Source organism: Gordionus sp. m RMFG-2023, chromosome 2 (assembly GCF_954871325.1).
Source record: "Gordionus sp. m RMFG-2023 chromosome 2, tfGorSpeb1-WG-v2, whole genome shotgun sequence".
Lineage (NCBI taxonomy): Eukaryota > Metazoa > Nematomorpha > Gordioida > Chordodea > Parachordodidae > Gordionus > Gordionus sp. m RMFG-2023.
In genome coordinates, this window is record NC_088776.1 from 35,876,691 (window position 1) to 35,882,690 (window position 6,000).

Genomic DNA, 6,000 nt, shown 5'->3' on the forward strand with positions numbered 1-6,000 from the left:
AAGCAACTTTTTTATATTTATAAAAACTAGGCATAAATAATAATCAATATATATACTTTAAAACGGTAAATTCAAATAATTTTAAATATTTCTGTGATATTGATTCACTGGTAAAGACAATAAACAATATACTCCAACATTATCAACTTGCATATGCATAATATATTTAACATTTGCAAAAAAAGATAAGTTGCTAATGAACATAATATACTAAAATAATAATCCGATTACTTTATCATCATATATTTGGAACAGCAAAATTCAGTTTCCCTTTTTAGGGCAACAGTTCATTTTAATGATGTAAATTAAATAAAATAAGTGTAACAAAATTTTTTATCAAAAATCAACATATTAAAATGTGTTGATTTTGGTATAATTGTAAAAATTGATATTGATGTTACAAAAAATTAGTTGATTGTAGTAAGCTGTAAATTTTATTATTGATATAGATATAAATTATTCAATCCGTTGATATCACCAATCGATTCATATTTGTTGAAAAGCCAAGTAATGGTAATTTTCGCAATTTTTTCTATTTGATGTCAACTTTTTTAAAGATTAATATAGTTTCAAGTATAAAGGGAAGCGTGCTGAAGGCAAGCGTGACGTTTGTTCGTAGAATGTGTGTGAAAGGGTTGCAATATGACTAGCTTCTATATTGGAAAAGGGACAAGTTTAAAAAAAGTAAGAGTTCATCACGTAGCGCGGAGACGTTAGTTTGATAGTCGTAGCAAGGATAAGGTATACTTGGAAGAAATTCTGAGATGACTTTTTAATTGAAAATATGTTTTTCTAGCTTTGAAGGGAAAATTTTATGCAAGCTATGCGAGAAGTTATGAAATATGGCAGTGATACACAGGCAATTAAGGCAACTCACCAAGCCAAGTTCGAAAGAACATAGACGAGGATGGTTAGATGGATATGTGGGGTGTATCTGATAGAGAGCAAATAACTGAGAAAGGATTGGAATAAAAGCAATAGGTGATGTGAGAAGAAATGAGCGGAATCTAGATACGTTGAACAAAAAGCAGAGGACGATTGATTGAATTAATGCCTTTGGTTGGAAGTGGTGACCAAAGACAAGCTGGATGAAAGTGGTCGATAACATGAAAATGCTAGATTTGACCTGAGGTGATACCCATGACCAAGAAAATGGAGAAAGGGGATGAAAAGGGAAAATGGTCTATCAAGGTAAACCTGGATAAGGGCCACTAAAAGACTAAGAATTGAAATCAGTGGAATAACTAACCTTTACGACCTCTAGGGAGGAAATGTGTTAAATATAAAATTACCTTTTTTAAGTAAATTTCTAAATATTATATAAAAATTTAAAGGGACCCTTCAAATTCTTTGGGGAGCTCAAGTCCATGAGCAACCCCTCCCCCTTCCTTTCCAGTGATTGATTGAAGCTTATAATTAAATTTATGAGTATAGCTAATAATAAAACCGAAATAAGGTCCAAAGCCAGATTATATAAAGTAGGGCTTACCAAATTCAGGTTCCATTACCAGACCTTCCCTATTTGGATCAGGTTAGCTTTGACAGTTCTATTAAAATAAATTTTTAATCTCTAGATGAATAAAATATTAAATATTAACACTGACAGTTCTATTAAAATAAATTTTTAATCTCTAGATAAATAAAATATTAAATATTAACAATCGATTATATTTATTCTATTATTTTATAGATATATTAATAAATTTAAAAAGATTTTATTTCTATATATTAAATATTTTATAGTTCTCGTATTGAATTCTATCAGGTAAGGCTATGCCGATATTAAATATTGTAGTGGGGTTCAATGGCCTGGTCACGATATAGCGAAGACCGAAACAGCGAAAATCAGGGAACATTTTTAATGTTCCCAGTATGGCGAAAATTTTTGATATGAGAAAAGTATATAATTGATTTTACAATGAAAATCCCAACAGTCTCTGAAAATTTAAAAACAATTATTAGACGTAGGGAATTAGATATTCAAGTATAATAACTTTATATAAACTTTTATTTGTAAATAAAAGATTAATTAGAAAACTCAAAAAGGAAATAATTTCATAATCTATAAAGGTTATGAATATATCTACCATAAGAAAGGTAAGAATGCAACTTATTTTACCTGTAGAAAAAGGTGTGGAGGCCGAGGAAAATTGATGGCCGATTACAAATTTATCATTAATATGAAACATGATATAACTTGCAAATTAAATCAAGGTACATAAATTTAATGTGATAGAGTAATTAAATATAATAATTTAGGGGCAAATTCAATTCATTCCTCTCATTAGAGATAATCAATCCTTTCCTATTGAAAGTATAAATTTTTTACCAATTGTCTTTATTATGTTTAAAGGGGCATGACTAAAATACGCGCCCCCGAAAACTACGCGCCCTCTATCAAAGAAGCTTAATTTAAATTATATTATTACAGAATCGTATTAAGCTTCATAAGATGAGTTAGAAAATGTTTTCTTTATTTAAAAAAAATGGCAACATAGTAAAATTTTTAAAAAATATTTTTTTACATGACTAAACTATGCGCCCCCTATCAAAGAAGGTTAATATATAAAAAAATGATCTCAGAATAATATATAACTTATTAAAAGGAATCAAAAAATGTTAATACTAAGTTTATAAATTATTTATAACTTATTGAGATTTTTAAAAATAAAAAAAACACTTTCTAACTCATCTTATAAAGCTATATACGACTCTGTATTAATATAATTTAAATTAAGCTTCTTTGATAGGGGGCGTGTATTTTAGTCATGGCCTGTTTAAAGATTTTAGGCCCAAATTTAATTCAGCCAACCTATAGTGTAGTAGAAAAAGATGCACAGGCTTTGTTCACTTACCATTGAAAGTATAGCCATATTTTACTTTATTTATTATACTAATGCAATCTACAAACAACTCTCTAATAACTCAAGCCTTCACTGTTGAAAGTATAAAATTTTTTACCAATTGATTTTAGTAATTTTAATGATTTTAGGTCCAAATTTAATTCAGCCACCTAAAATGTAGAAGAAGATGCTGAGGCCATGCTCACTTCTGCTGAAGGTATCGATTTATTTTATTTTACTTTATTGATTATATTAAATTTTTTAAGTGCAAATTCAATTCAGCTTGCAAATGATAATAAATCAGCAAGAGGAGCAGATATTGAGAGATTTTAATCCTTTGAATAAACATAATTAATAAATCTATTTTAGATGATGGTGATTTTCCAATAGATTTAGAAATGCTCTAATTGATTTACATCAATATAGTTTATATATATATATATTTAGTATACAATATAGATATGAATCATGTCTATTTGGTGTTAATATCTTATATGAATGCATATTGTATTATGATTGTTATTACAATATTATATATTATTCAGTGCAAATATAAATGGTCAATCTGTCTATGCAATGTATAAATACTTAAAATAAATCATTTATTAATATATAAAGAAGACTTTAACACTAAAAATAAAAAATCTAAAGCCTGTTAATTTAATAGGGACATTTATCAAAGAAGTGAATGTAAAAGTTATTATTTAAAATATAAATAATTAACCCTTCATTTACTATGAATAAATTTTTATAAGAAAGAGAGATATATTGTTTGCCATGCTTTTAAATTATTAGAAAAAATCAGATTGAAAATATATAAATACCATGTTTAGGATTTAAAAATGATTCATATTATATTAGGCACATTAGGCAATAACAATTGTGAAAAAATTAATAACATATTTATTGCTCATAAGTATGTATAAATCATTTTTATAACATATATTTAAAAAATTAAAATTAAACATTATATTTAATTAAAATTCACTAAATAAACAAAATATTAGTATTTTATTGATATTATTTAAAGATAGAGTTTATCTAATGGCCATATATATTAATGTAATATACAAAAAATTAGTATTTATAAATTGACAATAATTTATTTGGAAAAAATTAACATATTTATTAATATACTAAATATATTTATAATATATATAATATTTATATTTATGACTTTTTAGTGGAGTAATACATTATGGGAACATTTACTTATTTTTTTATTTTTTGCTATTCTGATTTTCACTGTTTCGTACTGAATTCAATGTTTATTTACCATTTTTAAAAAAAAAATTGGATTGAGTTAATTTTTTGTGATTATTTAATGATTGTATATTAGAGATCTGCAAAGGCCAGCCAGCTGAAAGACTCCCCAGGAAAATTAAAATAGGCTAGGCAAGTCATACATAAAAAATTTTGGGCCAGGCCTGACAATTTATATATAAAAATCAAGCAGAGTATCACAAATCTCTGATTTTTTGTAAAATTTTAATATAAGCATATATTTTGATTTACTATTTGAAAATTAATTATATGTTAATCTTTATATTTTAAGAGCTGTCTAAAAAGAATATTTAATCTATTGATAATAAAGTAAATTAACAATAAATTAAACAATTTATTTGTGATATGATCCAATTACAAATGCTCAATACAGAATCATAATAAAAAGGTCTTGTAAAAATAGATAGCAATGGAGGAGAGATACTAGGGCCTTAAATGGCATTGGGGAAAAATACGATATATATATTAAAAATGTTATGGGCAGAAAATATGTATAAAATTGGGCCATTTCTAATAAAATTGGGGCAATTATAAATTTTGACTTTTTGAAAAAGACAAATTTTAATGGGCCAGGCAAGTTGCACAAAATTATTATTGGGCTGGAAAACTTGTGCAAAATATTTTAATGAGCTCTCATATACACTAAAATTATGCCTTTTTATTTTATACATAATTTCCTAATATTAAGAAATAAAATTCAGTTCACTTGTAATGTATAAAAAATTTATATGAATTGAAAGAAGGGATAGATAAAAATGTGATATTATATTATATGGAACAAGAAAGGGATTCAAATTTTAGCAAGTTATATCCAGCCATAAACATTGCCAACATTATATTTCATTTTGGGGAATAAAAAAATACTATATCATTTGTGACAATGCACCAAATATTGCCTCACGAGAAACAAAAAATTTCAAAATGTTTTTTGCTTTGCCCATAGTTTATAGTTAACTTTTTTGTAAAGAAAATATGAATTTTTTTATATAACATTGTTTAAAGATGTAAATAAAATCAATCTAAGTATTGAATAAGTTTTGTATAAATTTCAGAAAAATATCAATATAAATTGCAATTCTTTTTATTCTACTAGCAAAAAAATAATTATACATAATTAATAATCTTTTTAATAAAAGAATTAAAGCATAATTTTAAAAATTGTTAAATAAAATTTTCAAATGGTTGACAATTTTCCCATTATGCTAAATTATTTCTCCATATCAATAAGCTCTAATTTTGGATCTAAAGATTTATCAAAATTATAGAAACCAAAAAATAATACCTTCAAATGTAAATTCAGGAAATTTATCCAAATCTTTATCCTTTTGCCCTTGTGAATATAGATTGGTTAGTTTTGTAAGAGCATCACTCATCCTTTTTTCTAATTCGGGAGATGCATCATACAACATCTTACTCGATTTTCTTGTTAATGAAGATTAATATTTAGATTTTTTTATTTATTAACTGTTTGTTTTGAGTATATTCTCTAATTTTTTCGAGAAATAATCTCTGAATAGGATCGGATTCTGTGATATTTTTAGTTTTTTGAAAATGATAAATAGATGTCGATATGCACCGTTTGATAATCATATTGCAATTAGTTAATTCGACATAATATCGAAATATTAATAGATTTATAAATGCTGTAACCCTGAATTCATAGGGGCGCGATTGTTATTTAAACGCGACAAATAAAAAAAACAGTAAATATCAATGACATATAATAATACCTAGACTGACAATTCATTCATTAAAATGCATTTTAAGCATGTATCAATTGAAATCAGCTGGAACACCATGTTGAATACAACGGTGATAATTTGTTTTAAAACCAATTCTTAATATAAGTAATACTATAGTTATATTTATAATA